General features: G+C 34.2%; 1 protein-coding gene across 3 annotated transcripts in view; it reads left to right on the plus strand.

Annotated features, from left to right (window-relative positions):
• The window catches only part of CCSER1 (coiled-coil serine rich protein 1), a 734167-nt gene that overhangs the window by 655744 nt on the left and 52533 nt on the right, over positions 1-25890 (plus strand). The gene's annotated exons all lie outside the window — the stretch shown is intronic.

Raw genomic sequence — 25890 nt, forward strand, 5'->3', positions numbered from 1 at the left:
CCTGTGCAAAATATTAACTCAGTACACATTCAACTAAATTTGGTTATTTTCTCTCTCACTTTTTAGATTTTTTCCAATGCTAATTCTAAAATGCAGCTCCTTGCTGTTTGGCGTCAACATGTTTGGTAACTTCCTTATTATATTCTGTTTGGATGAGCTAATACTGATTTCTAATTTCTAATGCATTTGGTTTACATAGAAATGTTATTGCTTCAGTTAGTACCTTGCGAGACTATTTTACAAGATAATTTAACATCTAGAAAATAATTTTTAAATTTTAAAAATTACTTTTAAATATTAAAGTTTTCAGCTTACATCCATTGATAGGTTCACTTAACATAGAAAATGATTTTGAAATTTCAAAAATGAGTGTGCCAATTAAGATGAATTGTGTGGAGAAGAAAGTATGTTTGATAAGGTTATCCATTCCTCTAGGGTAGCATGCCATGTTTCATAACATAGTATAATTATGAAGAAAAAGAAACATGCCCTAGATCTAAATGCAGTATAGGATAGAATTCTAGACAAGGAACAGAGTGTTAATATCTAACTATTTCTAACTCATAATAGTTTATTAACTTGTGACTTCATGTAATTCACTTTATCTCCTTTTCCATTTGTGAAATGGGAATAATGTTATGTCAGCATGCTTCACTGTGCTGCTGTCTCCTTGAATGTAGCTGTCCACAGTATGATCTGAACACAGCTGAAAAAAATACTCACCTTGGTAAAGGTCTTTCACAAATGCCTAAAATAAAAACGGATGCCTAAAATAGCAAAACATCCCAGGCTTTCTCAGTTTCCCAGATACACAGACACAGACTCTAAAGGCTATTTAAATTGAGTAAGACAGATTGTACATACAGACCCTTCAACTTCAGTGGTAATATATAAAAGATAAGCAGTTTCAACCTGTGTTTTCCACAAAGTGAAATTATTAGGAAGCTAAATACTTTGTATTTAGAAATGTTATTTTTGTAGCATTTCAGTTGTATAAAATAGTTATTCGTACAGTGAAATGACTTTCAAAGTGGTATCTGTAAAGGAAAATAATGCATAAAAATTGCATTTCATACTTCGAGCACCCATCTATAGTCACAGGGGCAAGAGGTGTAATTTGATATCACTATATAAATTAGAAAGATTTTATTATGGCATTTGATCTGTGTAAATACAGAATTTATATAGCTGATACATTTTTAATATATGTATTATATATATATATTAAAAATGTATCAGCTATATAAATAAATATATTTATATGTGTGTTTTTAGGAAATGATTCTGCCCCATACATTTACTTATCCTTCTTTCCTGCTGTAGAATGAAGGGAGAAAGGGAGGGAAGGAGGAAGAGCTATGAGAAATAGTAGCTGTATCAGATTGTGAGTAAAAGGCAACTGCATACAGCTCTTGAGAAATAACTGAAAGATCAAAAGCAATTTTGGAGTGTGTTCAGGATCTTCACAAAGTTGTGGCACCCACTTGACATTTATGTCTTAAATTAAAAGAAAATAAAAAATGAGTGTCTGATTTTACTAGTCTAATGTTTGAAGTGGCAGAAGTGACCAGTAGCCAGGAAAAATTCATATAATATAGTGCAAAGAATATTGGACCAGATCCAATACCATCCCTGACAGACTTTATTGCCAAATATTAAAATATGGACTATATTCCCTATGCTGTACTTTTCATCCCTGTGTCTTATTTTTATAAATGGAAGTTTATGATTATATCTCTTAATCCTGTTCACCTATTTCGCCCATTTCCCTACCCTTTTCCCTCTGGCAACCACCAGTTTGTTTTCTCTATTTGAGTCTATTTCTGTTTGGTGGTGGTGGTTTTATTCATTTGTTTTTTTAGGCTCTACATATAAGTGAAATAAAATACTTGTGTTTCTCTGAATTATTTTACTTAGCATAATACCATCTGGATCCATCCATCTTATTGTAAATGGCAAGATTTCATTCTTTTTCTTATGGCTGAGTGACATTTCAGTGTGTGTGTGTCACACTACTTTAACCATTCACCTATTGATGTATATTTAGGTTGCTTCCGGTTCTTGGCTATCGTAAACAATGATGCAATAAATTTAAGGGTGCATATATCTTTTCAAATTAGTGTTTTCATTTTCTTTAAATTAATACCCAGCAATGCAATTATTGGATAGTCTGATATTTCTATTTTTAATTTTTTGAGGAATATCCATACTTGTCTACACTGGCTACACCAATTTACATTCCCACCAAAAGTGCAGAAAGGTTCCCTTTTCTCCACATCCTCACCAACACTTGATATTTCTGACTGTTGTGAGGTGATATCACATTGTGGTTTTGATTTGTATTTCCCTGATGATTAGTGATGTTGAGTATCTTTTTATGTGTCTGTTCGCAATTTGTCTTCTTTGGAAAAAATGTCTGTTCAGGTCCTCTGCTCATTTTGAATTGGATTATTTTTTGATGTTGAATTTTGTGAGTTCTTTATATATTTTGGATATTAATCCCTTACTGGGTATAGCATTTGCAAATATCTTCTGCTGAACAAGAAGGAACTGAGGCTATACAGCAATCCCAAAGTTTATTTGGAGTTTTTAGGAATTCAAATTTGGGAGACACAGATTCAGGAGCAACTTGAAATGTGTTCCAAGCTGGCGAAGAGGAAAACAGAGTTTATAAAGGAAAACCACAGTCTTATGTAAGTTCTCTTGAAAGAATTCTGATTGTCATATGCAAAAATAACTAATGTTGGTCTGCAGAGGATAGGTTACTTGCTAGTTGCCAGGTTGGAGTTCAGTGAAGTAAGCCTCATTCTGAAAATTGTAACAGGGTGTGGCAATTTGTGGTTGGCATGTTCTAAAGTTCATGTACCATTCACATGTGGTTGTTCATAAGACCATCCTTCCCAAAGGCCTCCTGGCTTCAATTTAGGGCTCCTTGATGTTCCTAACTTCATTTCAGATCTTCTGTTCACACTTTTCTCATTCAGTAGGTTGCTTTTTCATTTCATCGATGATTGCCTGTGGTTTATAAAATCAGTGGTCTCCTGTGCTGTACAAAAACTTTTTAGTTTGCTGTAGTCCAATAGTTTATTTTGCTTTTGTTTCTCTTGCATGAGGAGACATAACCAGAAAAATGTTGCTGAGGCCAAAGTCCAAAAGATTATTTCTTTGTTTTTTTAGGGGTTTTATGGTTTCAGGACTTATATTTAGGTCTTTATTTTGACTATATTTTTGGGAATAGTGTAAAAAAGTGGTGCAGTTTCATTCTTTTACATGTGGCTGTCCAGTTTTTCCAGCACCATTTATTGAAGAGACTGTCTTTTCCTCATTGTATATTCTTGCCTCCTTTGTCATAGATTAATTGACCATATAAGCATGGGTTTATTTCTGGGTTTTCTATTCCATTGATCTATGTATCTATTTTTGTGCCAATACCATACTGTTTTGATTACCAAAGCATTGTAGTATAGATTGAAATCTGGGGTTGTGATAGCTCCAACCTGGCACACTATTTTTTTGATTCTATGGAATTTACTTAATTACTCTTTTCCTTAATCTTCTCAGGTATAATTTCAGTCTCTTGGAAAAATATGTGAAAATATAATCTTAGTCATTTTAAAATATATATATTTTTTTACTTTTCACATTGTGAAGAAAATGTTTTAGCACACAGCATAAGTACACACTTTAAAAAGCATACTGATTTGCTTATCTTTATCCCTTTATGGGGGAAAATGCTCTTTCCTCTAATGATCTTTATCATTCACTGAACACTGAAATAACATTCATGGATTTCTGAATGATGTAAATAATCAAAATTTGTATTTAATTATTTTCCTTGAGATACTTGTTTGTTTTCCTGCTATGCCAAAAAAAGTATTTCTCATAAAATTTGAATTTCAGTTCTAAATTTCTTCGTGATACTATGATTCCTATAACTATTCTTTGCAGCAGTTCTCAAATCATCTTTCCTTACCATATTATATGGTATAAATACTATTTAATTTAAAATGTAGCAGTACAAATCTTTTATTAGTTTAATATGTTGCCTTTTTAGGGTCTGTACATACTTTAGACTTGTTTACAGATTATTACACTGAATTAACTTTGGTTCTTTGTCCCTGCTGAAATGAGTGAATGTATCTTATCAATGCAGATTTATTTCAAATGTAGTTTAGCCCTTAATAAGTAATACTTTGCTAAGGTAGCTCATATTTAAAAATGTGATATATTTGTAATAAAGTAGGGTTGAATTTGAATAATGCTACTGCAAATTTGAGGCAAGAAAATGTGAAACTTCATCAGAAGTAAAGGTTTAATGCTTGAAAGAGTACTGTCAAAAAAGTGGAAAAGACAACCTATAGAATTGGGAGAAAATATTTGCAAATCATACATTTGAGAAGGACTTGTATCCAAAATGCATAAAAAATTCTCACAGTTCAGGGCGCCTGGGTGGTTCAGACAGTTAAGCATCTGCTTTCAGCTCAGGTCATGATCCTGGAGTCTTGGGATCGAGTCCCGCATCGGGCTCCCTGCTCAGCAGGGAGCCCGCTTCTCCATCTGCCTCTGCCTCTCTCCCTCTCTCTTTCTCTCTCTCTCTCTCTCTCCCCCTCTCCCTCTCTCTCCCTGCCTTTCATGAATAAATAAAATCTTAAAAAAAAAAGAATTCTCACAATTCAGTAATAAAAATTCAGGCCAATTTTAAAATGGGTAAAGGATTTGAATACACATTTCTCAATAAAAGATACACAAATGGCTAATATGTACATGAAAACAATGCTCAACGCTGAGGAAATGCAAATCAAAACCACAGTGATTCCACTTGACACCCACTAGGATGACTATAATAAAAAGGATGCACAATAACAAATATTGACAAGAATGTAGAGAAAGTAGATTCTTCATACATTGCTGGTAGAATTGTAAAATGACAAAAGTGTTTGGAAAAACTCTGGCAATTCCTCAGAACGCTAGGTATATAAAGTTAACATTTGAGCCAGTAATCTAGTTTTAGGTATATACTCAAGAGAAATGAAAATACATGTTCACCAAAATGTTCATAGCAATATTATCCACAACAGCCAGAAGAGGAAATAACCCAAGTGTCCATCAGCTGATGAACGGATATACAAATGTGGTGTATCCATGAAGCAGGAGAGCGAGGCTCTTACTGAGTCGAAGAATGTATCTCACAGACAAAGGAGAGTGAGCAAAGCTGTAGTTTTATTAAGCAGAGATACAGAAAAAGCTCTCAGGAGTGAGAGCAGTCCAACTGGGTTGCCAATGAGGGCTTTTCATCTCTGGCCTTTTATTAGGACTTTACTAGGAAACTTACTGATAGTTAGGTGGTCTGGAACTAGACATGAGCTATACATTTGTGAGAGTCTTTGTTTCTTGTGACATCTGTGATCTGTAGATATGTTTTGCTAGATCTGGTTAATCTTTACAGCTAACTTCTCCTTTTTTGGCCTGATTTTTTTTTTTTTTTTTTTTTTTTTTTTTTGGTGGTTATTTTCTCTTTTCTGTGGTTACAGTGTAATTATTAGAAAAACATTTTAACCCTATCGGTTGGGACGGGGTTCCTTAACTCTAATTTTGTCCTGTCTCAGTGTCTCTATAGTTGAAATGTCCTCAGAGCCTAGTTGGGCTAGGCTCAATCTCCCCATCTAAAGTCCCATCCTTTCCCTATTCATCCATATAAGAGGAATGTTACTGTGCCATAAAAAGGAAAGAAGTACAAATTTTAGGATTGTTTGTTCCAGCACTTTGAAAAATGTCATTGGAACTTTGATCGGGATGGCACTGAGGTTTAGATTGCTCTGAGTAACATAGACATTTTAACAGTGTTTAGTCTTCCAATCCATGAGCTTGGAATGTTTTTCCATCTTTTTGTGTCTTCATCAATTTCTTTCATGAGTTTTCTGTAGTTCCTAGAGTATAGATACTTTGCCTCTCTGGTTAGGTTTATTCCGAGGTATCTTATGTTTTTTGGTGCTATTGTAAATGGAATTGTTTCTCTAATTTCTCTTTCTACAGTTGCATTGTTAGTGTATAAGAAAGCAACTGATTTCTGTGCATTGATTTTTGTATCCTGCCACATCACTGAATTGCTGTATGAGTTCTAGTAATTTGGGGGTGGAGTCTTTTGGATTTTCCACAAAGTATCATGTCATCTGCAAAAAGGGAGAGTTTGACTTCTTCTTTGCCAATTTGAATACCTTTTATTTCTTTTTGTTGTCTGATTGCTGTTGCCAGGACTTCTGCTATGTTTGTTTGTTTGTTTTTTGAAGATTTTATTTATTTATTTTGACAGAGAGAGAGGGGGAACACAAGCAGGGGGAGTGGGAGAGGGAGAAGCAGGCTTCCCACCAAGCAGGGAACCCGATGTGGGACTTAATCCCAGGACCCCAGGATCATGACCCGAGCCGAAGGCAGACACTCAACGACTGAGCCACCCAGGCACTCCCCTACTATGTTGAACAATAGTGGCGAGAGTGGGCATCCTTGTTGTGTTCCTGATCTTAAGGGAAAGGCTCTCAGCTTTTCCCCATGGAGGATGATATTTGCTGTGGGTTTTTCACAGATGGATTTTATGAACTTGAGGAATGTTCCCTCTATCCCTATACTCTGAAGAGTTTTAATCAGGAAAGGATGTTGTATTTTGTCAAATGCTTTTTCTGCATTGAGAGGACCATATGGTTCTTCTGTCTCCTCTTATTAATGGGTTCTATCACATTTGCAAATGTTGAACCAACCTTGCATCCCAGAGATAGATCCCACTTGGTCATGGTGGATGATCCTTTTAATGTATTGTTGGGTCCTATTAGCTAGGATTTTGTTGAGAATTTTGGAATCCATATTCATCAGGGATATAGGTCTTAAATTCTCTTTTTTGATGGGGTCTTTGCCTGGTTTGGGGATTAAGATAATGCTGGCCTCATAGGATGAGTCTGGAAGCTTTCCTTCTGTTTCTATTTTTTGAAACAGCTTCAGGAGAATAGGTATATTACTTCTTTGAATGTTTGGTAGAATTCCCCGGGGAATCCATCAGGCCCTGGACTCTTGTTTTTTGGGAGGCTTTTGATCACTGCTTCAATCTCGTTACTGGTTAACAAATGTTGGAGAGGTTGTGGAGAAAGGGGAACCCTCTTACACTGTTGGTGGGAATGTAAGTTGGTACAACCACTTTAGAAAACAGTGTGGAGATTCCTCAAAAAATTAAAAATAGAGCTTACCCTATGACCCAGCAATTGCACTATTGGGTATTTACCCCAAAGACACAGATGTAGTGAAAAGAAGGGCCATATGCACCCCAATGTTCATAGAAGTAATGTCCACAATAGCCCAACTGTTGAAAGAGCTGAGATGCCCTTCAACAGATGAATGGATAAAGAAGATGCAGTCCATATATACAATGGAATATTACTCAGCCATCAGAAAGGATGAATACCCAACTTTTATATCAACATGGATGGGACTGGAGGAGATTATGCTAAGTGAAATAAGTCAAGCAGAGAAAGTCTATTATCATATGATTTCACTTATTTGTGGAACATGAATAGAATGGAGGACATTAGGAGAAGGAAGGAAAAATGAAGGGGGAGAAATCGGAGGGGGAGACGAACCATGAGAGACTGTGGACTCTGAGAAACAACCTGAGGGTTTTAGAGGGGAGGAGGGTGGGGGGAATGGGATACACTGGTAATGGGTCTTAAGGAGGGCGCGTACTGCTTGGAGCACTGGGTGTTACATGAAAACAATGAATCGTGGATCACTACATCAAAAACTAATGATGTATGGTGACTAACATAACATAATAGAGTAAAATTAAATTAACAAAAAAAGAAATGAAGTACTGATATATGCTACAACATGGATGAAACTTGAAGACAGCTAAGTGAAAGAAGGCAGACAAAAGACGGCATATATTCTGTGATTCCACTTACATGAAATATGCAGAAAAGGAAACCCATACAGGCAGAAAGATGAGTGGTCGCCAGAGGATGTTGGAGTGGGCATGGAGAATGACAGCTGATGGGTTCAGAGTGTTTCTTGGGGTGGAGAAAACGTTTTGGAATTACATAGTGGTGATGGTTGCCCAATTCTGATTATCCTAAGAACAACTGGATTATACACTTCATAAGGGTGAATTTTGTAGTAGGTGAATTATAACTTAAAATAGTGATAAAATTATTTTTTTAAATTGGAATATGTGTCAGGATATTGAGGAAACAAACAGTATCAAAGAATATAATTGGGATATTATTTAAAAAGAAATTAGATTTTCCAAAACCAGAAAAAATACAAACCTTTGAACTTTCAGATTTATTATGGATACAGAATTGTCTACTAATGATATTAGAATTTACAAAATTTGAACTAAATCAGAAATCCAAATGCTAAGCACTGAGGGATGTAGTGTGTATTTAAATCGGTCCCTGAAGATTTGTAGCTTATGATTTTAATGCATAGGTTTCGAAAGTAGTAACACAATACTATCATGTATAATGATTAATGTTCCCATGCAGATATGCACTACAGACATGCGGCTAAGAATTACTCATTTAAGTAACAGAGAGGTTATATTTTAGGTTAAAATTATCTTATAAGTGCACCCTTAAGAGGCTTTGTAGTTTTCCTATTTCAAATGCACACCTTGTAGTAAAATAGGTTGTTTAGTACTTTTGATGAATTTTGTTTGAAGTCAGAAGGTAGAACAAATTATTTAACTGTCAGGAGAAAACATAAAACATTTTTGAGGTATTATAATTCAATTAACTTGTAATTTCCAATAATCATCTTTAATTTGAATAGTTTTTTTAACTTTCTAGCACATCTTTTGAATATCTTGTCTCATTTGACCCTCACAAAATCGGTGAGATAGGATGTATAACTATCATCCCTCAATTTTTACCAAAGAGGAAACAGATAAAATGATATTAAGTGTAATATTGCATAGTTGGATGTTTATTGTAAAGCCATGATGGAAAGCACAGATATCCTAATATGCTCCATCCATTTTCCTACCCTGTTGGAATAGTATTGATGGAACAGTGGTGTTGGTGGGATGAGAGAAGGACAGGGTGATGGGAGACTTAGTGTCCTGAACAATGATTTTATAAAGAATAGACTGGGAGCAGGTAGTTCAGAAGCTAACAAGCAAAGAAATAAAAATATAAATAATTGCATAGTTAGATATAACTTCTAAGTATATTACCTTATAAAATTTCTGTTCAGTAGGATTTAGATATTAGAGATTCAAGAGGTTCTCAGCATAAAAATATGTTATCAATTAGATCATGTTACCATATGTACTTAAAAAGTGTCTGGGCTGCTGCTGTGTCCTCAAGACTAATAATTATGTAAGTTAGAAACAACATACCATATGGTTCCTCTTCCCAAATGAAAGTCAGTTACTTCTAATTAAGCATTTCAGGAAAGCATTTTGGCTATTTCCCAAATAAATTTGAATTCATTTCTTTTTAGGAATGGCAATCTAATGATGGCCCTGGTTTTTGGTGCCCCCTCTGATGCTTTATGTGACTATAAATCGAAATCTACCTTTTAAGACGACAGAATGTCACAGTGCATTGCTCTTCGTTCTACCAAGCGTGAGGCATCCCATACCATCTCAAGATGATATAATGGCACTTTTACATTACTCCAGCCATAGCGGCTTTCCCCAGTCTCCTACCTTCAAGATAGAAATTGGACAATTGTAATATGAGGACACAAAAGCTGTTGTTCCATGACTAAAGTTGCAGGATAGAGATGAGCCTCCTTCTGTGTTACGTAGTTGGGCTCCAGGAAGACACAATTACTACTCAACACATGGATGCTCTCAACAGCCTGGCCTGGTTTGCAATTGAGGCATATCAGTGTGTCTTTTCTCCCTTTTATTTACTATTAAACTGTAGATTTAGAAGATACAAACTTAACAGAATACTCCAGTAATAAGGGTCTTTTTACCTTTTAGGGAATACCTGGATGTAACACTTGTCCTCATTTTATTGTCCTTTGAAATAACTAACATTTTATTCTTGTGAGGTACAGTGAAATGTACCTGAAATGTTCCTGAAATGTCCCTACCTATCATTCACAGAAATCATTATTTCCTTCTGCCTCACCAATTCAGTAATTATTTTCTCTCCTATCAGATTATACTGTCACATACTTTTGCATCTTATTAAGTGCTAATATAAGAATAAATGTGATTGTATATTTTCCTATTATATACCCCTTTTCCTTCCTTTCCCCTCATTTTTCCCCCACAGCAAACTAAGTTTTTACTTAGACATTCTTAACAATTCAGTATAATTATAATTTTTGTTAAATGGTAGCTCTTGTGACTATCCAGAATAGTGCTTTTCATTTGAAGGTTTTAACATACCCAGTCAACAAAAAGGAAAGAAGGAATGAAAAAGGAGAAAGGAAAGGGAGGGATGGAGGAAGGGGAGGAAAAACACTTTTTTCAATCTTCATTTCCTGAAACTTGATACATACATTTTTCTCTGAGTAGCAGAATTGTAGTTGCACGGAATAATACTTTGTCATTAAAGCACCTGTGAATGCCCTTTAGCATTTAGATGACCAAGAGAATCTCCTCTGGACCAGACTTCCTGTCTTGCCCACCTCTGAGTATCATCTTTCAATGAGTTTTTCCTTTACTGTGATGATCTGTGCTAGGATATCACTTTCTTGCATCAGGGGTCTTAGTCCCCATTTTCTCCTTTGAACTTGCTTCTATTTCACCCCACTAATGTTTTGACAGGCTTGCTTGCTTCCTCCTATATTTCTCACAAACTGCTCTTTTCTTACCATATTTACTTCTTAGCTTTGATTTCAGTGTGCTTGCTTAATGCTGCCCTTCTATTTCCAGACCTTAGTGCTCAATACTTCCTTTCTATATGATTCTGTCATAAACAGATTTTTTTTAATGCAGCAATTTTTGTCAGAAAAAGTTTGATTTGGGTTTGTTGACCTTAAAAAATCAGTTATTTTACCAATGGAAATGGGTTTATTTAGGAATAGCAGAGAATTGCAATTTGGGACACAAGCTATGGCAAAAAAATTATATATGTATATATATATACACACACACACATATATATATAGACTAGTCTAACAAAAAAGGAGAACAACATAATTTTATGGAGAAGATGGAAGAAGTTGGAAGGGGTTGTTTTCAAGGCAAGTATATTGAAGAAAAGCAAGAGTTCAGGGTAATGGACGATATGTCATTGGCTGAGTTGCTGGGGTAGTCAGATTCTTATAGGGATGCTGTGTATATCTTGTTGAGGTCTGTAATTGATGGTTCTTGCCTGTTGATGATTCTTCTTTCTGGTCTGTAAATTGACAGTTCTTCCTGTAGCTGACTTCAAGTGGTACAGTGTGAGAGCTCCCCCTTCTGGTCTCCTGACTTCACTTTAGTGAGGTTTCCCTTAATTTTTTCACAAGTTCCAGGTAAATAATAGGTGCAGTAACCTTCCCTGAAAATCTGTGAAAGCAGTGATCTTTCTTTCCTAATCATTGGTGTTCTCAAAACCACGGCACAATATCTGGCCCGATAAAGGTTTGGTCAGGTGGGATACGTGTTTATGGCATGTCCAACATTCTTGTTGGCTACAGGTATTACCAGTATCTTAATACAGGCTCTGTTAAAGAAGACTTGTAATTAATGACATTTCTATGACCTGGGTTAGAATATCTAAATATTTTGGCTATCAAATATTAAGAGATACATTTTTCCATATGCCTCAAAACATTTTGAATTTCTAAGACCTTGGATTTTTGTTTTAATTTTTATCTAAGCAACAATTTCTCATTTTGATGAATCCAATATATTCTTTGTGAAATAATGAAAAAGAAATGTTACTTTATAGATATACTAATGGTAATACAGACAACTCAGTTGCCCGAGAACATAGAAGTATACTGACAGGAACAAGATAGACTTTTGTCTTCTGGTGCATGCTCAAAAACCAACTGCTTTTGCTATAGTTACGATTAAGGATAGAAAATGAGATTATATCAAAAAGTCTCTTTAGAATTTTCTTTTAGGTTATTTCAATTTGACATAGTTTTATTTTATCAGAGCTGAGCTTTTGAGCAGTGAAAAGACAATTTCACCTCCAACTGAACATTAATTCATACTAATTAGATGTTAGGAAGTCATGTGACTACAACAGCTAAGCAAACATGACATATCTGAGGAGATTTTAAAATGTGTCCCTTCAGACTCTGATGTATATGATCCTTGCTGGCAATTTGCCGTTGGTTATGGAAACACTCTTTGAAGTCCTGGTTTCTCATACACTAATCTAGGCAGCTAGTAGACATATGGTACATTAGTAATAGAGTGATGTATGTTCTCTCTTTCTAGCACCATACCTACCTCTTTGTTTTGCCTCTCTATACAACTCTCATAATCATTTCAGTATGAAAGACACTGGAGGTCATATATTTAATTAAATTTCTAGGGGGCAATTAACAACATCAGTGCAACTTTATCTTCTCATTCTCCTTTATTTTCTCATCTCCCCACATGACTTAAGTTATTACTTTCCCCTTTCTCCTTTAGCCCTCCCCCTTCTCCGTACCAATGGCTGGTGCTGCTAGCCTTATAAAAATACAGATAATTAGAAATTACTAATGTGACTAATTTGCTTTGAGAAAATATTTGAGCATGTTATAAATGAGTTAGAAGTTGAAGTAATGAAGCAAATAACAAAAGCAAAGAAGCATTAATCTTATTTTACAAAAGGTCTTTATAGTCACATCCCAGAACAGGGTGTCTGCATATGAAAGAAAATTAACATGGAAGAGCAGTGAGATTGTTTGTACAAGCATTAGTCAAAATCGGTACCCACAATTTGCAATCTAATTATCAACCCCCTACCACCTTGTCAAATACCTTTTCTTTTCCCTTTTAAGATAACCCATCAAATTTAGACTTAAATGTTAGGCTATAAGTTGAGTCTAGAGCAAAAGAAATTTCCTAATAGACGAAAAGGCTATGGGGATGCAATTTCTTAAGATGCCATAGAACTAATCCCAGTTTACATCAGATAAACACCACTCTCACTTCCCCATCTTTGTCACCTGAAACGTTTAATTAGCTGGGTTCCTTACACCTATACACCATTCCTCTTCCACTGTATTCTGTTCAGTGTCCTGTACCCCGCTCAGAAGACTTCTGATGGCTTACTATTGCCAGCCTGTGAGAGACCTAACAGGCAATTCAAAACCGAACCTCAGAATATCTTAGCAGTATTAACTCCTGCCATACAACCCTATGCGCTCATACAACAGCTCAATAATTGAGAACAAAAAAGCTGAATTAAGCATACAGTCAATAATCTTTAAAAGGCTCATAAATATTTAACTTTTAATTTAATAAACATTAAATATGGATTTTTTACTGTTACCCATAGGAATGCAAAAAAAATTGTATTCTAAATAATAATTAAAATAATTATCTTAATTTTTGAAAACTAGAGATTTCTAAATTTCTATTCGTATTTTATATTTTATTCATATATTGCAATTCTTTAAATTTTCCAAAGTTAATTTTTATATTCAATTTCTAACAGACTTAATTTGCTGCTATTTTTAGTCAGTTTGTTCATATTTGAATCATTTAGTAAGGTGCTATTTTTCAGTTGCTCTTTTCTGGGAAACTTTGGGTGGGATGTAGAGCAAAGATTACTATAGTGGTGAACAGCACTGCTTCCAAATAGATCTGTCCAAATATATCTGAGTTTGGCCTGGGCATTACTAGCAGGGTAACTCTGGCATATTACTTAAACTCCCTGAACCACATGTGGAAAACGGTGGTAATAATATGCACCATGCCTTATGTTGCAAAGGTTGAGTTAATGCATGTAGTTAATTCTCAGTATATGTCAGTTATTATCAATGATGATTATTGCTTAAGCCTAAAAATATATATATAAATATTAGACTGGGAAGGAACATGAAAATTAGAAATAGTGTTGTAATATCAAAGCAGATATAGTACTATTGAAATAGTATTGAAAAAATCAAAGGAATTCAACTCATTTTCTGTTTTTTGTTTTTTTTATAAGCATGCATTTATATGATGATTCAGAAATAGAATTAAACATTTGTCATCGGTAACTTAGGTAAATTTTGAAAAAAATTTGCTTGTACCTTTGAATGTGCAGTTAGGAAAGGAGGTGAAAGTTTAAGGTTCACTGAAGTTTGAAATGTTTAAAATATAAAGTTTATAATAACATAATTCTAGTTGGTCTCATTTTTAGAATACAGATTATAATGAGGTCATTTATATATTGGCAAGTTTTGTGTACATGTGCATGTATGTGTGAAATACATATATAGGTATTTGTGCACAGATATTTTTTAAGAGATTATTTTGCAGGTGTATTAAAAATTTTTCCAAGTGTCTGAGTGAAATAATACTCATTTTACAATATAATTCATAAGAAGGTAACTAACAGTCACTTTGGAGAATGGAAATCATAGCAATAATATTTATAGTAGCTAATATTTATTGCAGTTTTACCATGTACCAGGCATATTCCTAAAATTCTCTAATATACATAAAAATGTAATTTTTACAACAATTCTATAAAGCCTAAACTATTACTGGTACCATTTTATAGTTGAGGAAACTAAGACCAATTTGTTTTAGAAATGATATAAAAACATAGTAACTCTAATTTTTCTTAAAAATAGCCCTAAGTATACATTGATATCAGTATTTCTACAAATATGTTCTTCATATCTTCTAGATGAAAGGCTGCAAGGCACATGTAAATTATTGTATCCTACAGCCTTTTCTAAACTCAAGGAGGTATTTTTGGCAGGACTAACACTAGCCTACCAATAGCAATGAAATGAATGTTTGTCTTTATTGGAAAGTAAAGTGTGTGTTTTGAATTTTAATGAGCAAATAAAAATATTAAACTGCATAGGATAAATTAATAGCAAAGAATAGAAAGTTAGACCTAGCAAATTTTTACATTTAGATTTTCATGATGATATCACAGGATGGGTGAAGATGCTTAACTGAGCATGTCACTTCATTTGGAAGTGGCTGAGATGTTATATTAACGTGATATATACATATGCTTCCAGGTGGATATTGAGAATTATCTTCATTAAGAAAAATAATCAGGGCGCCTGGGTGGCTCAGTTGGTTAGGCAACTGCCTTCGGCTCAGGTCATGATCCTGGAGTCCCGGGATCGAGTCCCGCATCGGGCTTCCTGCTCAGCAGGGAGTCTGCTTCTCCCTCTGACCCTCTTCCCTCTCGTGCTTTCTATCTCTCATTCTCTCTCTCTCTCAAATAAATAAATAAAATCTTTAAAAAAAAAAGAAAAATAATCAAATTACCATTTATCAGTTTCTTTGGTTTTATGTTGTATCAATAGATGAAAAATTTGATCAGTATGATCCTGTGCCTGTATAACCTGAAGTGATAATTGTAGCTTCTATTGATAATTCTCTCCTGTAATTTATCAACTATTTTATGGTCATGTAGCTATCCTAATAATTATATCATGTCTTATTTTTACCTTTTAACTAGGTTGCATACCGTTGGAGTACAGAGACTATATATTTATGCCTTTGTTTTTCCCACAGGGCTTAAATAAATCCCCCGTATAGTAGATGTTCAGTAACTTTTTAATTCAAATTCTAAACAACAGTACTTGAGTGTAAACTTCTTTGTAGCTAGACCCTTATTGTTCTTCAATGCAATATAATTACTAATAACTAAAATTTTAACAAAAATTGAAACAAGATAGGGCGCCTGGGTGGCTCAGTCCGTTAAGCGTCTGCCTTTAGCTCAGGTCATGATCCCATGGTCCTGGGATCAAGTCGTACGTCAGGCTCCCTGCCTAGCGGGGGGTCTGCTTCTCCCTCTACCCCCCCCCGCCCGCTCGTGATCTCTCTCTCTCAAATAAATATTGAAAAAAAAATTAAAGCAAGATAACTATTGTTAAATATATACTGTGATTTCCAAAATCCTCAACTAGAACTCAAATTTCCTTAAAGGCTTTCATCCAACTGATATCTCTGATTTTTCATTTTTGGTGTTCAATTCATGTTAATAGCCAACCAGTGCCTTTAAAATATGTACCTTTAACATCCCAGGCAGACCTCTAATAGTAAATGATTGATATTATGTTGCTTAGGTCATTATCTTTAAAAATTTTATTACACTCTACATGACACTATGCCATTTGACCAATAATCATGTTGAATATACACACATAAACCTTACGTGCTAAAAATAGCTAAGTGAAGTGAATATACCTGCCAAAATGTATATTTATAAGTGAGTACATTTTTAAAGAAAAAAAATTGCAATGGAATTGTTACAGCAAACATTCGGGAACAAACAGCAAATACTAAACTAACAATTGGAGTGTCTGGACCTGCTTATACTGGTTCTGTTATTTTCTGTGCCCGTCATTAGTGACAGATGGCATGGGTCAGAGGCTCAGTGGGCTGTTCCCATATTTCAGACTTATCAAGATGCATTATTTAATAACAGGCTTTATTCTATTTGCAGGCAAACATTTATGTATAGCACCGTGCTACTAAGTATGTGTTAATAATTTAGTTTTCAAACTTTTCTTCTTTAATCTGTCTTCAAGGTGAAAAAGAGTGCTGGTGTAGTAAAAAGTGAATGATTACTTCATGTTTGGCTTTCTTTCCATTTTCAACTTAAAAATTAACTATGTACCTAGTCAGAGGTATTGAATAATGTTTCCTTCTACCTAAAATTGCTGTTGAAGCTTTTTTTTTTTTTTCCCCTCATACACTTCCAGTTATCTCTAGGCACAGCTTTGGGTAATATTTTAGGTTACAAAAATATTTTTTATGATATGATTACATAAATCCTTTATCTACAAACACAAATCATTCAGGGGTTTGTATTTGAAGTGTTTTTAAATAAGCATACAAAGCTAGTGGCTGTGTAGCAAACCTCTAAACTTATTTAAAATATTTCTTTTTTTCCTTATTCTTAGAAAATATGTTATGTCTTTCAACCCTAGAAGAAGTGTTTCTTTCTATAAAGAAACCCTACCATGGGTTTTCTATTTTGATACTAGTCTTATGAATGGGGCATTTGGCCAGGTCACCAAATGATCTAGATCTTACCAGCTGCTACCATTTCGCCACTACACCACAGCCCTCCCCACCTCCAGACCTTGAGAAAGTCACTTAACTTTATTAAGTACCTATTCTGCTCTTTATCTAAAAATGCCATAAAAATCAGTAAGTGCTTATAGCTGACTTTGGGTAATATTCATAGGTTGTGATTTTTTTAAAGGAAATACCTTATCATGTCTTTTTTTTTTTCTTTGCTCATCCTGTTTAGCCACTTAGAAATCCCAATACCCAACTGAAAAAAACAAAACAAAACAAAACTCTATCAGTAGATCTAGATATCTAAGTCTATTGATATAGATATATAGAGTGTTTTTTCAACATCTCGAGTTCTTTAACGATCTATGGCATGCAACAGCCTGTATCAGCTGAGCCACTTGTACAATTGTGTTGTGCATCATGTCAAACAAAGAAAAGGGGGGATAATAAATCAGTACCCTTTTGTTTTGGAGGTTATTAAATGCCTTCACTTTCATACAATGAGAAATTTGATAAACAGAATTGAGCTTCATGGTTAATGACATTTCCAAATTCTAGAATGTCTGTAAATAATGGAGTAACTTCATTATAAACAATGGAAGATAAAACAAAGAACCTCTCTCCTGACACATGAGAATAAATTACTTCACATCTCATCTATATTTAGAGAATGATGTTGAAGTCTCTTCATTTATCCTCTGATATACATTTTTGGATAAATGATGCTCTTTTTAAACCTGAAGTCCAAATGGCTTAATACAATAAAATATATAGCATTTTATAGGCCTTTTATAACACATCTTGCATGTTACTGTAGTGCAGTTACATACAATATCAATTATTCCCTGAAGTATTATGTAGTTGTAGATCATAAGCTTTTTGCTTAAATTAAACATCACAGCTGGTTGCTTTAATTTGATGCATTATGCCACAAATGTTTCAGCAGCTTGACTAAAATGAGCCATACTGCAGATTCAAAAGAAGAGCTAAGGTCAGTGCATATAAAGCCTAGTCATTTGCAAATTTTCTTTGGGCATATTAAAAAGCATTCTGTAAAATATAGTTTAATGAATGTAACCCAACAAAATATAAGAAAACAGAGTAACTATCACAATGGTGTTTTACTTAAGGAAAGCAATACTATAAATTCTTAGTCTCATGATAGTGTTTACAATAACATTTTTTTTAATCATGAATATCATGCTTTGAGAGTGGTGTTTACCTATTCCATTGTAAGGCCTTGCCGCTTCTTTCAAACTTAAAACATCACTAAATCTGCAAAGGAAGGCAGTTAGCAAAAAAAAAAAAAAAAAAAAAAAAGACCAGAATGATTGTCCTCCTGTACCCATGTAAACCCCATCTCCCCCCATTAAAAGACTAGAAAAGCTATCTTTTCACTCAATCTTTCTGCAATCCAAAAGTCTTTCGTTAAGAGGATTGATAATATCATTAAGATTATCATTCATTACAACATAAACCCAAAGCTGTTGTAACTCTAAGCATGTTCTTGTAGCCTGTAGTAATTGACCCTAAATATTATTTTTTTTTTAAAGATTTTATTTATTTATTTGAGAGAGAGAGAGAGAGAAACAGCATGAGAGGGGAGAAGGTCAGAGGGAGAAGCAGGCTCCCCCCTGAGCCAGGAGCCTGATGTGGGACTCGATCCCAGGACTCCGGGATCATGACCTGAGCCGAAGGCAGTCGCTTAACCAACTGAGCCACCCAGGCGCCCTAAATATTATTTTTAAAGCAATTCATAAGGTAAAATTATTTCATCACTTATGATCAGAAAATAGTCTCCCAAATTAGGATTCAGTAACACAACAAACATGAAAGAAATTAGTAGATTAATACTATGGTATTTCAAGATATTAAAAAAAAACTGAGTTACTTCCTTATTAATCATAAAATTAAAATATTTTAAAGCTGAATGAGAACCAAAAGATCTGAGTTCTCAACATTTATCTAACCATCATCTCTCTGTTCAGAAACATTAGTTGTCCCTAATGTGTAAGTCTCCTGTTATGACATTTGGAGCCCAATCCAGTCCCATCCATATGTCACTAAACTACACTCAGTTATGTGCTCTGACACAGCCATTGTGTGTGTGTGTGTGTCTTAGCCAATATTTAAAATAATCCTCCTCCTTTTAACATAGCTTACTTATTATCTCCTCCTAGAGTTATCCTAAATCCTTTCAACCAAAACTCTTTATTGGTGTATCCACAAAATGTTATTAAGGAATTTAAGTTACAGGATTCTTTTAGTCTATATTAGTTATTTTAACAGCAAGAGTAAGACTCCTTTTGTTCATGTATCATTCATTTCTTCTTCAGGTCTCCATTCCTCTGTGTACCCAGTTAATGTATACTGAGGTGAATTATATCATTCTAATCTAACACTTTTCTTTATATATATATATATATATATATATATATACACACACACACACACACACACACAAATTTATATATATAAAATATATGTATATATGTATATATATGTGTGTATATATATAGAAATATACATATAAATACACACAGATACATACACATTTGTATATATATGTGTGTGTCTATATGTGTACATATTTGTGTATATATATGAAATATATATATGAAATTGAGTTTCAGAGATTTTTTTTTTTAAGATTTATTTATTTTAAAGGGGAGGGGGAGAGAGTGAGCGTGAGTGGGAAAGAGAGGCAGAGGGAGAGTGAGAAGCAGACTCCCTGCCAAGCACGGAGCCTGACGAGGGGGTTCTATCCCAGGACCCTGAGATCAGGACCCGATCAATCAAGAGTTGGCCACTTAACTGACTGAGCCACCCAGGCACCCTAGAGATTGTGGTTTCTAAACAAAATAAAATAGTATTATTTCCAGGGTCAAAAATTCATTTTTGGCTCACCTTACGTAGGTACCTCATGACATAGAGTTGAAAATTGTCCTCTGCTTAAAGTTACTGATATAAGTCAGAGTTTAGAACTACAAGTTTTGAGATGCTCAACGCAGCCTTCATTGCTTTTAGGAGTAAAAAAAAAAAAATATGCCTGGACCTCCTTATCTCTTGTCTATTCAAACTGTCCTGTGAACCAATATTTCTTTGGTTGATTTCAACAGCAGTAATAATCTGCCTCACCTCACCTTGCCTGTTACCTGCAAGTAATCAATTGAAAAGAATAATCAATTGAAAAGAATAATGGCATTTACGTATAGAGAAACCCAAATGTGGTCATGTTCCTAACTTTGCATTTACCTTGTAGTTATTTTGGGATCCCTCTTAGTCCCATGCCTTTGCACAAATTAGGGATTCTCTTAAGATGTTGATCTTCCCTCAATGGAGAGGTGTTCTGGGTTTGAATCTCAGCTATGCCACTTACTAGTTCTGTGATTTTGAGTAAGATATTAAGGTCTTCTGTATCTTTGATTTCTAATGTGAAAATTAGAATGATACATAATTGTGAGAAATCAGTGAATTAGTCATTGTGAAGCATTTAGAATACCATATGCATTTCTGCTAGTTTTGGCATTTTCTTACAATTGAAATGGCCATTTCATTTCCTTCCAGACATAACCAAGAATGCTTTCCCAAAAAAAGATGCTTCTTCCACAAATCCTCGAGGACATTACCTCTAGAGATTTCACTTTGTCTCAACACAATTTTTCCCCCTGAGCATTCAGTGTGTTTGAGTATGTATCCTGTTACATAATTTCACTACCTAAAATCTTTTACTGGCATAGCATTGCAAAATCCCTGGTGTGTGGATATCCTAGTCTGAAAGAAAATATTCTCAAATTTTCATTTCCATAGACTCTTCATTGTCTAAATGAAAGGACTAGTGTGGGAACTTCAGGTCTAGAAAAGGCAATGGCTGAGGGAATTTTAGCAGTGGACAGGGGACTTCCAGATAACAATATATTACTCATCATTAAGATCAGGGCTGGTCTCTAATGTGCAACAAAAGGTACTGAGAACACAGGCTGAAGCCTCTTTGAACAGTTAACCAAGGGGGCTCCTGCAAGCACTGTTGTAAGAGACCTTGACATTAGCAGTCATTATTTGCTTTTTGGACCTCCTTAAGCACGATGGTAACAAGCTTATTCCATTTTATGTGGATTCTGATGGGGCTTTAGGAATAAACAGTACAAATGCACTTTCAAAGAAGCATTGTCATGTTCCCACAGGACACAGAAGGTATTTTAGTGGTTTTGTTATTTTAAAATTAGATATCTTAAAATCTTACATTTTATTGTGACCATATATTGTTTCTGCAATCCTGTGGGGTAGCTACTGTTTTACTAAATTTCACTGTTTCATATTTGAGTTAAAATTGTTGGCTCAAACTGAACTGATAATCTTTGATATTTACCATTTATCATTTCTACTTCCAAGAATGAATAAATGGACTTAACATTTTTTGCAATTAAAAATGAAAACTTCTGTTTATGAAATATGAGAAATATGAATAATTAAATTATTAATTACAAAATATTGAGAAAATGACTTACCTAATTTTAGTTACTATTGCATATATGATCTTTGTCAGTGTTTTAATATCCTCAGAAGCCATTTTTAATAGCCTTTCTAATATGTTCACATAGTTAGATTCTTTTATTTATTCTAAGAATTATTGTTTCATAACATATCTGGTTTGAGATTAGTATGATTTTAACATACCATTAAAGTATATCTTCACTATTAAAGCAAGCTTATAGTAATGGAATTTGTTTTTTAAAACAGTTAAGTCATTTTAGTATATTCAAGTATGATTTCTTAATCTCTAAAATTCTTACAGGGTAAGCTCTTTATAGTTCTAGGAAATAATAAAACATCATGTTTCTTAACATTTAAGTTTAAAAACTTAAGATTTATAGTTCAGTATAAAATTTTAGTCATTTAACTTTCAATCTCAATTTTATTTCTATAATGCAGTGTTTATCAAAAATACTTTCAAAGTATAGATACACACACAGGTAGAGGTTAAAACTGAACTAGAAAAAAAATAACTTGTCTATAGACTTGGGAAAAAAGAAAGAAACCCTTAAGAAGTGTAGAGATGACACTTTTTTTCCATATCATTATCCTCAATTTAAAGAGGAAAAAAAATGGCGTTTGGAGTTAAGGCCCACTCTATCTTCCCACACTTCCCCTATCTATACCAACCTTAAAATACCACTCCACTGCTGAGGAAACAGTAATCTAAATGTATTCTAAAGATTTTTATTTTATGTTGAGTAATCTCTACACCCATCATGGGGTTGGAACTCACAACCCCGAGATCCAGAGTCGCATGCTCTACCGACTGAGCTAGCCAGATGCCCCTAAATGTATCCTATGGTGATTTTTTTTGCCATGAAAAAATTCCAAATTCAATGCAGTTGTTCTTGGCATAGAAAATAAGTACTGAATTAAACTTAGAGGAATAAATTAATTTTAAAGAAGAGAAATTAGTGAACAGTGTTACAGTAAAGTTGATTAATTCCAGTATTTAAAGATTTTCTTCCAAATATGATTGCATTTATTATGTATCTGTGTGTAATCACAATTTTGTCTTTCTCAGCCCTTTATTTTATATAGCAACCAAGCAAAATGTGCATGAAAGTAGTTCATGTATAATCCATAGTCATGATAATGAGCTAAGGTCACTGACACAAATTTACCAGAGAACATTGACAAATCTGTCTGCCTGTGTAAACCTGCTCATACATCAACACATACACAGAGCCATTCAGAAACCACAGGCAAAGCATAAATTTGTGAATATAAAAATTGATATATAGCAGAACAGGGAGATTCTAAATACATTGAAGCTGTTTGCTAAATATTTCATATTGGGCATTTTTTCTGAACTTTAAAAATATATATGCTTATGGTAATATATTGATTGAACTTGCTATATCACAGGGCTGTTGTGATAATCACATGAGCTAATATGTATTGAAAATGCTTTAAAAACTAGGAATTGAGAAGAAATTGGAAAGGTTTTTTTTTAAGAATTAAAAGAACTAATTATAACTAAGCTCTATCTGCTCATTAAAGAATGCATGATTCTTATTTTATTCATTTATTCCATATCATAGAAAGCACTGAATGGCTTTTTCTAGTTTCTAAAAATCCAGCCTAACTTTAATACTGAAAATAATGAAGTTAGCCTCCCAGAATATATAGAACAGTTTTACTTAAGAATAGGATACATAATTTCTCAGGGAAGTATGTGAAAATAAAGTCTAGCCATGAATTTAAAAGAATCACACAAATAGTAGGTGATGTTTATCAAGTGCTTATTACGTATCTGACTTCTTGATATAACACCATAATGTAGTTTCTATTATCATCCCAAATTGATGAGAAAATTGAAGCCATGAGATAAAGTAACTTTCCCATCACAGTTACTCCTTAATAAAAATTATCAGGAATTATTTCAAGCATATATAAATGCTTGAGAGGTAAAGTAACCTTCCCATCACACAAATATAGTAAGTAGTAAAGTTAGAATTAGAAATCTTGCAGTCTGACCCCTGAGTTCATGGTCTTAAGAACTACCATTCTTATTTTCTTACCATGTTAGATTCAAGGATAGTTGTAGGTTGTTTTTCATTTGTTTTTTAGTAAATTTTTCAGTGTAATCAATGACAGCAGTAAGGTAGAGGAGACAACTATAAATTGTTTCCATATGTCAGTAGAGATGATGTTATTTATCAACAGTGACAAACAACAAACTTTGTATTAGAAAAAAAAAACCCACACAACTTTATTTCCAAATTATGTATGTTCACTAAAGACAGTGCATTTAAATTCAATTCCCACTAATATTGATTTGAGCACCTACCATATGCCAGGAATAGTGTAATTGGGATGCACAGAGAATGGTAAGATGGAGGAAGGAATTTTGCCTGCCCTAAGAATAAGGGATCACAAAAGGAAGAATAAGAGATAGACAAGTGAAGGAAGTCTGAGAGACTTTTCAGGCAGAATGAACAGCAAATGTGCATAGCTCTAAAATAGCCAGATATATATGGGGAACTAAAAATAATTCATTGTTAATGGAGAGAAGCGTGAGGTTCTGGTAATGGAGAGTGGCAGAGATGAAGCTGGGAAAGAGGTAGGTGCCAGTTAGCAGAGAGTCTTCTGTCACCCTATCATGGTGAAGTGCTTTGGCTTCATGCTCTGGAAACTATCTGAAGCCATTTCCTCTTTTGGGTGGGTTATACGTAAAGGCTATTGGGTGAAGTTAAACATAAAGAGATTGAAATAGTACAGAAAGCTGGCAAGGGCCTTCAAAGGACAATTGGAGAGAAGGAGAGGCATATAGGAATTATTTGGAGTTCAAACCATCAGATTGGTGACTAATTAGAAAGGAGTATAATAAGGTGACCTCTATAATATAGAAAGTGAGTAGGTGACATGTGGAGCCATTTCTAATAATCAGAAATTAGAAGGCAGAACCAGTAAGGAAAGGGAAGCTGATGTGCTCATCATGTTCATCTTTAAGTGTCTAAGAACTCTCCAGTAGCTATATCCAAATAGAGATAGACACAGATGCCTGGAGCTTAGGGGAGAGGTCGGTACAATGGACTTGGGGGTTGTAAACTCATAGGTGGTACTGAAATCCTGCAAAGGACATCAAGAGGATTTGGCATATAGTAAGTTCTCCAAAGTTATTTACTGAAAAATGAAAGCAAGGTGTAATGAGTCAAGAAAAGAACATCAAAGAATAGCACCATTTAGGGGCAAGAGGAAGCACTCATGGGGCAGAAGTGACACATATAATTTATATAAATTTTGTCTGTGGCTATAAACATATGTACTAAAATTATAAAAGAATCCAGGGAAAGTAAGCAGCAGATTACATTAGTGCTCAATTCTAGATAGGGAGGCATGGGACAGCTGTACAGAAGACTTCAGCAGTATCTCTTAATTTTATTTTATTAATAGAAATAAGCAGGAAAATACACTAAAATTTAACAAAGCAGTTTAGTAAATCTATAACATATGATACTTTTAATACATTTGTGTATCCTTGAAATACTTGCTGATAACTTTTATTCAAGAGTAACTGGAAAATGTGGAACACAATCAGTAAGCGTGAGCTACACTTTGTAAAACCTAAGCTTGAAGGTAAGAAGATGAAAGGGAGTTAGAGTGGCCTCAAGACAGGGGATTTTTTTTTTTTTTTTTAAAGACAGGAGAGACTGCAGCATTTTATAGATTGAAGAAAAGGACAGACAGAGAAGGACAGTTTTTGAAATATAGAGGATGTCTCAACAATGTAGTTGTGAAATCAAAAATGAGAAGATTCGTATCATCCTGTATGATGTTTGTCCTTCAAACTCCATTACAATAGAGCTAGAACTTTTATATTTTTAGTATATGCCTTAGCATACTAAAAGCATAAACTCATTTTGTCTAGTTCTGCATTATAATAAAGAACTAAGGGGATAATGTTGTACTTCTTAGATGACATCATTCAAGAAATTATAGTTAGACAGTCACATAATCTTTTTTTTTTCCTTCGGGGAAATTAGTGACCATGAGACTCTTTCACAAATTGCAGTGCATTTATAGTTTAAAGTATCATCACATGGTTGCGGTCCTCTCGCTAATATAATATCATCACCAAAACAACCTGGAAAAGAGCACCTGCTGAAAGAAAAGGGACAAAAACTGTGTTAAGCCAGCATATAATTTTATATTTCTAAACATTGAGGGCTGTTGAAAAGATAATATAATTGAAGTTATGGAAATATCACAGG

This window comes from Zalophus californianus, chromosome 2 (assembly GCF_009762305.2).
Source record: "Zalophus californianus isolate mZalCal1 chromosome 2, mZalCal1.pri.v2, whole genome shotgun sequence".
Taxonomy (NCBI): Eukaryota; Metazoa; Chordata; class Mammalia; order Carnivora; family Otariidae; genus Zalophus; species Zalophus californianus.